At 36.0% G+C, this 10,000-nt stretch overlaps 1 protein-coding gene across 2 annotated transcripts in view; it reads right to left on the reverse strand.

Annotated features, from left to right (window-relative positions):
* The window catches only part of LOC144967201 (GPN-loop GTPase 1-like), a 225,629-nt gene that overhangs the window by 91,068 nt on the left and 124,561 nt on the right, over positions 1-10,000 (reverse strand). The gene's annotated exons all lie outside the window — the stretch shown is intronic.

The raw sequence follows: 10,000 nt of genomic DNA on the forward strand, positions 1-10,000 counted from the left end.
TACACATAGTTTTGTCTGTTGTTCTGTTATATTTCCGGATGGCAATGTTGTGAGCTTCTTAGCCAAGCGCATACTATCTATTAGTGCTGAGACGACAATTTAAAACAAATGAACTGAATTTTACAATATTTCAACATTTTCTCATTAAGTTTCAAACTGATAGATACTAGATACTGGAAGATAATTTTTCAAACCATAGGGGTCAATATTCGAATATTACAGAAGAAATTGTCCATGAAGCCGGACTTTATCCCGGTTTCTATAGCGTGAATCAGACAATAACAATTGCTTGCTACCCTTAGGACAGGACGCTAGTCTATTATAAAGTAGGTCGCCAGATCTAACAGACCAAGCTACTCAATGAACAGAAAAAAATATATTTGACTTCACCCAGGATCGAACTCAGTCCCTTTGCATGTGAAGCGAGTGCTCTACCAACTGAGCTATCTACCAAAGAAACGTACTTTCCAAATAGATTATGTAATGCATATGTATTAGGTATCAATATTGCTTAGAAGTTTGATAACAGCAGAAAAGTTGTTCCGTCAGAGAAAATATTTGGGAAACATGATTGCTGATGACTGGCAACAACACTAAATGGAGGAATAGTCTAGTGTTCTCGAACTCCTACATTTGGTATATTTTTTAATAAATTCTCGAATGGCACGACGTAATCTTGACAGTGTACATTGGATCGAGTTCGGAATTTTAAACCCACGAGTTAAAGAATATTTTTACTTTTATTTTCCACAGACCGTGTGCATGCCATTTCTTAAGAAAAAATATTTTATTGAAAATCTTTCTCGCAATGATGAGTTCTTGAATTCAACGATTTTACTTTAAGGAGTATTATTCCAGTCAAGATAACTATAAGCGTCAAAATCTATTTTAATCAAAATAAAATTTTTAGGGAAGAAAATATTTTCTGAAATTCTATGGTTTTTTAAAACAATGTATGATAGGAATACCTCATAACATTCTTGCTATTATTGTATGGTGAAATCAATCGAACTTTTCCTTAAATGACAAGGGAATAATATTATGCGTTGCTTTCACAGAAAAAGACTATGCTGTTTCTTATAAGAATGAAATAACATGCAACAAGTCATCCAATTCATAAACTAGACCTAAATATATTAATTACTATTCCTATGCAAAATATTTAAAAAAATATAGGTAATCACATTTCTGTACGGCATTCTGTAAGACGCCGTCGACTATGTAATCCTTGAAGGAATATAAAATATTCCATTAAACGTTTGATGCCAACCAGAATCACCCATGTTGTTCATGCAAAGGAATCTTTGACAAAAAATTACAGTGCAATGCCGAAACGCATGCCCACTTCCTCCTGGCCCCTTCACTCCACCCATCAGATCTTGACAATTTAATTTTATCACTTCATATTTTTCATTTTCATTGAGTTGGAGGTGTGGGTCCAGGAGAAGGAAGAACCTTGTCTGGACGCCGGTTTGGATCATTCTTGGTCTAGCTACTCATCTTCAGCTGTTCCAGCAGGATTGGATCTAGGCTGGTATCACCTTCAGGGTCATGGCAGCGCACAAGCTCCTGTACTACGGCAACGTGATGATCCTTCTCAGGAGTGGCTACGAAACCGTCCTTAGGGCGGAGGAAGACTTTAGAAGCTGGGTTGACGAAATAAATTTGGAGGTGTAGCCATACGCTACTACTACATCACTTCATATGCCTAATTTAGTTCAATCCTCCGATTTTTATAAGAATCAACTAAAAATATAAATATTGAAAATATAGGATTACTTGAGATTACATTTTTTAAAAACGTATGTTAACATTTTGATAAGCTTGCTCTTTGCAAACTAATTAAAACAATGATCATCGAACAAGTGTGATGATATAAAGATTCTTTAAGAATTGTATGATATTGGATGAAAACTGAAGTATTAGAAAATTAGTTTTTAAGTCAAAAAGAAAAGTTAAATGAAAATGCTTTAATGCAAAATGTGAACTCAAAGGGCACAAGACAATCCCCACCAAAACAAATGAGAAACAGCAACAAGATGTTGCAATTTTTTTCTCACATATTCTTCATTCGGCGGTAAAGGGATTGGTAGAGATAGATAGATAGATAGATAGATAGATAGATAGATAGATAGATAGATAGATAGATAGATAGAGGGGACTGAGAGGGGGAGGAAAGAGGCTGGGGACGACGACGAAATGATTTTTTTTTTCATTAAATGGGATAAGGTTATTTATTTGTCTTCATGAAAAAACTAGTTTTGCAGGTTTCAATTCACTTCCGTTTATGTTTTGTGTACAATAATAACATTAAGTAATAAACAATCTCTTGGTGCGTTGGTGGATGACCGCAGTTGGCTTGTGGCCTAATTACGGAAATGACGTCACTGGATAAGGAGAGGAGAGAACGCGGAAGGGAATGGCGAAACCAAATTTTCATTCTGAATTTTCAGTCATCAGTGTTTGGTAGGTTTAAGTGTAAAACTGAAATATATTGCGATAAGCATTGGTGGGGAGACAGCGTGGCTCGGCGTTACGGTCTTTGCTTCGTACCCGAAGGTACCGAGTTCGATCACCCGCAGCTGCGTTGTGAGGCTTTGAGCAAGTCACCTTGCCCTAGCTTAATTTGCGGCGCTGCACTGCGGCTGATACATGGGTTATTCCAGTCTCCCCTTGAAATAGACCCCAGAGAAAAATTTCCCCTATGGGATGAATAAAGTGAATTTTATTTTATTTTTGTTTATTTATTATTTTACTGGCAAAAGGGTAAAATGTAATCATTATTAACGTACCGTCATCAATTTTCGGTGGCTTGGAGGGCAAAATAGCCTAAGTTGAACCCACCAAAATCAACAACATTCATTTACACACATATTTTGACTGTCTCTTTTCTACCAGATGAAAGCACTAAATTGCTATTTCTTGCTTCACAAAGCACAAAATTATGTTTTGCTAAATCAAGTGCTAATTTTATGGCAAACCCAAACCACTCAAGAATATCTGGCAAGGCAGGGCGCCGTTGCTTTTTACCTATAAATGCTGGGATGGACTATGGTCACGCGGTGTTACTAAAGATAGATTACCCGGAAAAAGGTCATAAATAAATGTCACTGGCCTCTTTATTATTGTTTTTAGACAGCCATGTTAATGATTAGTTAGTTCTCACTCAACTCTTTCAATCAGAACATTAACGTTCAAGGTCACACATAGTTGTGTGTCTTGGGACATTATATCCGGTGGCGAATGCTGTCAGTACTTTACTTAAACGCATAGCATCAATAGTGGACGAGAAAAAAAAAGACTTCATCACGCGAGTTGATGTATGTAGACGTTAGCGACATTTTACTTAACTCTCTCCTTACCAACCATTTTCAGGATTTTCCCCAAAACTTGACATCAAACTAACATGAAAATATATTTTTTATCACTCAGACATAATAGCAGTAACGTTCTTGCGATACATAATTTCTTGAGGAAAACATGCTCTACAACACTCTGTTCATTTTCTTTAAATTTTATGATGTACAAAATAAATTTGAATAAGAAAAAAATTGGTTGTATCGTAACGAATGTGACGATTTTCCTATAAGTGGTAAGGAGAGGGTTAATGAGTCATATATCGTGTAGTAGTCTTGGGATAAAGATGATGATAAATTGTCTTCAATTCTGACACAGCTGACCATCTGTGACATAACAGTATATAAATTATTCAGGGCACTTTACACATTCGTAGCGGTATGTGTAATGAACATAATAATGATGATGAAAGTAGCTGTATTGTGTAAGATCATTATGTAGGTTCTATGACGGGACTTAATGTATGATATAACGACGCAAAGGAAATAAAAAAGGTTGACAATATGACAATCTTAATATGAAACAATATAAAGTATTCCTAGAGAAGCAAGATATATATAAATATATATATATATATATATATATATATATATATATATATATATATATTAATACGTCTATGTTTATCATCATAATTAGGTGTTCTGGTTATTGTTAAAAACACTATATATATATATATAATATATATATATATATATATATATATATATATATATATATATATATATAATAGTGTTTTTAGCAATAACCAGAACACCTAATTATGATGATAAACATAGACGTATTTGCATCAGATCAATTTTTGGGTCATATTATGATATCAAAGATGTAACGGAAATTTGATAAGTAAACAAAAATTATGCTAATCTTAGATGAAACATTATTCCCTAGAATAATAGCAGCATAGCAGTATCTGTGGAATCTTGAAGAGAAAGTATCAAAAAGGAGATTGACACGATATAGAATTTGCTATTTAAAAATGTCTTTCTTTTTTCTTTCTTTTCTTTTTCTTTTTTTTTTTTTCTATTGAGCATGTCGTCAATATGGCCTTTCATAGGTTTTACGGGCTGTTCAGTGCAAGTCTCTATAGATAGAACGAAGATGACGTCACTCGGGTCTTTGTTATTGTTTTTGCCATCCACGTTTATGAGTAAGTCTCACTAACCTGTATTAACCAGAGTATGAACGTTCATGGTTACACAGAGTTTTCCGTATTGGCCCGTTATACTTCCGGATGGCAATGTTGTGAACTTCTTAGCCAAGCGCATACTATCTATAGAATGAATGAGGCGACCTCAATCGGTTCATTGTCATTGATTTTTGACCGCCAGTTGGGTGAGTACGAGAGGCAATCGGAATGTTCTGACAGTATTGCTGTATATCAAAGATTAGAACACTTACACGCCTAAAAATGTCACAGGCTTTCAAAAAATGCTCTTAATTTCGCTACATGCAACGATCATCTTGTCTTGCTGGTCAGTTCTGGAAAACACGGCGTTTGTCATTTGGAAGTATTGTACGCCGTTCTGAATTGACACCTTTAAAAAATAAAATCTTGTATGCATTGAAGTTTCTTCCAGCAAGTGTTACTTGTCTTTGCCTTGGAGGCCATGAAATGACGGGCTGGGATGTGCCAGAATTTGATTTATCCTCATCAACGGCAGATATTAAATGCCCTTTCTCGGCCATGTTGAATTTTGTGGTATGACACTCGCTTTCAGATCGGAAGGTCCTGGGTTCGATCGAGCCTCGCATTGCGCATAGTTGAGTCCTTTGGAAAAGGCTTTTTACTCACATTCTCTCACCGTACTCAGGTGTAAAATGAGAATCTGGCCGTTAACAGCGTTGTCTCTGTCCGAAAAAAACTGTAATATCGTCAAACAAGCGTCATGCCTCGTCCTACATGTTTAGAGTTGCTGTTGGTCAGGGGCCCCCTTCTAATGCGCTTTGAGCACGTTTAGTGGATGTTGAGCTATATAAAAGCTCAATTAATTAATTTATTATTATTTTTTTTTTTTTTGCATAATATCAACCTAGAGTGGAGATTAAGATAAAGGAGTAAATCTGACTCATGAATGAACTACACAAAAAACGACGTTTCGGCCTTTGGCCTTTCTCAAGTAAACACAAAATACACACATACACACACATATATATATATATATATATATATATATATATATATATATATATATATATATATATAAATATATATATATATATATATATATATATGTGTGTGTGTGTGTGTGTGTGTGTATGTGTGTGTATTTTGTGTTTACTTGAGAAAGGCCAAAGGCCAAAACGTCGTTTATTTTGTGTTGTTCATTCATGAGTCAGATTTACTCCTTTATCTTAATCTCCATATTATTGACTCATTTAGGCACCTCTATTTATTAGTTTTACAACCTAGAGTGACCCCTTGTAAAACCCATCTTACTTTACTTTCACTTTACTCCGGTGTTCACGCCTGTCAAAAGAACAGGTTTTCAAGATCAATCGTTAAAAGTGCTCTGAGTGATTCTCAGAAAAAGTGTACGAAATTAAGACAATGCTTAACTAGTTTAGCTGGCTCAAACAGTTGGATACTAAAAAGCGAGCTTTTTGCTTAATCCTCTCCTTACCACCTACAGCAAAATCGTCACATTTGTTACGACACAATAAACAATTTTTCTTATTCAGATTTATTTTGTACATCACAAACTTTGAAGAATGATCTTTGTTTAATTTAAAAGACCATAAAGTTTTTTGTAGAGAGCTTGTTTGAGTTTTAAAAATCCATTTCTTTGCTAGGTAAGCCCTGTTTTTTTTGTTTTGTTTTGTTTTTTTTTTTTTGTTTTTTTTTTTTTTTGGGGGGGGGGGGGGATACTGAAATTCGTCGGTAAGGAGAGAGTTCATAGTAAATTAAGACACTAGGGAGCAGACACTGATATAAAATAAAGATCTGATTAAGTGTGTATGAAAGGTGCCAGACCAAGCTGAAAGAAAAATACAGGAAAGAAAAAAACCATCCCAAAAAAATCAGTCTACCTCGACTGGGGATCAAACCTCAGACCATCTGATTACTGGTCAGACGTGCTAAACGCATTCCAACAACGATGCCTAAGAAAAAAAAAAAAAACAATAACAGCTACTTAGACCAGGTAACAAATACTGAAAGTTGAAAAAGAATCGGAAAGCAGGACGTTACGATCACCATCCATCAATGTCGTCACAGCTGGCTAGGGCACGTCCTCTGCATGAAAGATGGCCGCTTCCTCTAAAAAAAAAAAAAAGGCATTTGAATGAAAGAAGAATAAAATAAATAAAATAATAAATTAAATTAAATTCCCTTTATTCATCCCCACTAGTAAATTTGTCTTTATGGTCTATTCCAAGGGAATACTGGAATAACCTAGGCGTCAGCCGCAGTGCAGCGCCGCGAAGTGAGCTAGGGCTAGGTGACTTGCTCAAGGCCACACAGTGTAGTGGCGGGTGATCGAACTCGTTACCTTTTGGGTATGAAGCAAAGACCGTACCGCTGAGCCACGCAGCCCCCGAACAACAGACGAAAACGAGGAAAAGTTCAAAGACTACCTCTAACGTCCTTTAACGGACTTTAAAACTGGGGAAATGACATTGTACGAGGATTACAAGGCAGCAGCACAGGACAGGGAGGAATGGCGAATCTGGATGGCCCTATGGTGTCAAAGACATGGGGGGGGGGGGGGGTCTAAGGTAAGGATACACACACACACACACACACACTCATACACACTCACACACAATCACACATATATATGGTTCGAAGATGACGTCACTCAGGTCTTTGTTATTGTTTTTTGCCATCCGCGTTTATGAGTAATGCTCACTGAACTGTATTAACTCGACTATAAACTTTCATGGATACACACAGTTCGTGTGTTGGTCCGTTGTACTTCCGGGTAACAATGTTGTGAGCTTCTTTGCCAAGCGCATACTATCTATACACACAAACACACTCACACATACGAACAAAAACGAACAATTATTTAAAACTCACTGGGGCAGGAACCCATCGAAATATGACCGAAAAAAGGTAGATTATAATATAATCTACATTTTATACTCCGGCATTAAAATCCTAATTTAGATAAATAAGGATCTTGATAATAAGTTGTGTAGAGATAAGATAGTATGCGCTTGACTAAGAAGTTCATAACATTGCCATCCGGAAGTATAACGAACCAACACACAAAACTATGTGTAATCATGAACTTTTATAGTCTGGTTAATACCGTTTAGTGAGTATTAATCATAAACGTGGATGGCAAAAACCAATAACAAAGACCAGAGTGACGTCAACTTCATTCTATCTATAAGTATAAGACATTAGAACTTGACTTTGAAAAAGTACACAGCATTCTAGGGTGTAACGACATAGAGAAGACCACAAGGAAATCCTTACTACTTAAATAACTATAAAACCTATCAGAAGCATTACATGATATAATGTAGAAACCGTTAACTTTGCATAAACAACCTTTTTCTCGTTCTGCTGACCATGGGACCCATCCTGAACACAACTGATTTAGAAACAGCTTAAATACTTACAATGCTGCCATTTTTGTTTTGGTAAAGAACACAGTATGTGCTATTTGGTTTACATTGCATATTGATAGTATGCGCTTGGCTTAGAAGCTCATAACATTGCCATCCGGAAGTCTAACGGACCAACACATAAACTGTGTGTATCCATGAACGTTTATAGTCAGGTTAATACAGTTCAGTGAGCATTACTCATAAACGCGGATGACAAAAAACAATAACAAAGACATGAGTGACGTCATCTTCGAACTATCTATACTGTGTTTTTAAAAGCAACGGCAGTATGGTTGTCACACTCAACAACTGTCTCCGCCCTCTAATATAAATACTCAGAATACGCTTCAACAGTCGTAACGTCACTTCCCTCTTAATGACGCATGGTAACTTAGTAACTGGCTCTAAACTATCGGAACAAATCGGACGCCCTTATGAAATATTTCTCCGACGAGCATAAAAGCGTATCCAGAGGAGAAAAAAAAACCTATTATAAATCTGATCATGTTTTGACTTTTACACATTCTGATCACAAGATATATGAAAAGTTCTAGCCAGCATGAAGAATAAAAAGTACCGATTTTCTTTGTATAAAACCACGCTAAAAGAACTCGAAAATAGGTTGAATTTGCTTGTAGATAACCATAGCAACCAATTTGAGGTGCTGTTGCGGGTTGTTATAAAGAGGGTCCAAGATATCCACAATCTTATAAGAAGGACCCACGCACAGATAGAGGGCTATATAGTCTCACATAATTAAAATATGATGATAAGATAGAGAGAAAGAGAGAACGATAGAGGGACATAAAGTGAGTCGGCTAGATGGCACAACATCGTAGTGAGCACACCAAGATAAATATAAGAATAGATAGTATGCGATTGGCTAAGAAGTTCACAACATTGCCATCCGGAAGTGTAACTGGCCAACACACAAAACCGTGTGTAATCATGATCGTTTATAGTCTGTTTAATACAGTTTAGTGAGAAATACTCATAAAAGCGGATGGCAGAAAACAGTAACAAAGACCTGCCTGACGTCAACTTCGTTCTATCTATAGGTAAGAGATCTACATAATACTAAACCAAACAAAAGGAACAGCTAAATGGTTTTAAAACGATTACACATTTATTAAAACGATACATACGACATTAGGAGGACGACAGACAAACAATTAAACACTAGATTATATTTTAATACAACGAGATTGTAATAAGTTTTGTGTATACTTCCGGATGGTGGCAATGTTGTGAGCTTCTCTGCCAAGCGCATACTTTCTATACAAACCTGTTCATTACTTACGATGAGATCTTTTGATATTGTACCAACAAAACAAAAAAAAAAGCATTTCTCATTTGTTGACTAGGATTTTTATATTTCCTTCTTTGTCTCTAGATTTATTTGCCCTTGATCGAAAAACGCGGAGCAAAGTCCATAGTAATCATTCAAATTTAAATACTATTTCAAATTAAAAGATACCTCTAATACCTGTCGGTTGACACTCCCGAATAAATATGATCTAAACAACATTAACCCCCTCCTTACCCCTCACAGGAAAATCGTCACATTCGTTACGATGCAGCCAACAATTTTATTATTCTGATTTCAATATGTTATAATTATAGCCATAAAAACTCGACACTGTGCTGCAGAGCTAATTTTTCTGAACAAAATATAGAATATATTCGTTGCTAATTTGTTCGAAAGATTTATTTTTGTGTTGGTTGAGTATGAAGATTTGGGTAAAATTCTGAAAATAGCTGGTAAGGAGAGAGTTAAACTTTTTGCTCTCCTCTCCATTTTGTTTTTGTCTCAGGTTTTCATCGTAACGATAAAATGAGCCCAAAATAAATCGAGAAGTAAGAAAGTGCGTACCTAGTGTTTGCGATTCCCATCAATGTCCTGTTCAAGAGGGTAGCCAGAAACATTTCCGTCAGTTTTGTGACAGCATTGCAGACGGGATAACCCTGGGCCCTGTCTAAGTTTAATGCGCTCAAAGATTTACATGCAATTACATTTACTGAACCTTATGCACTTTTAGCTTGATGGATGAGAAGGAATTGTCAACTCATCCCCTGTCTACAA

Source organism: Berghia stephanieae, chromosome 3, assembly GCF_034508935.2.
Source record: "Berghia stephanieae isolate SIO BIC M18660-M18661 chromosome 3, UCSD_Bste_1.3, whole genome shotgun sequence".
Classification (NCBI taxonomy): domain Eukaryota; kingdom Metazoa; phylum Mollusca; class Gastropoda; order Nudibranchia; family Aeolidiidae; genus Berghia; species Berghia stephanieae.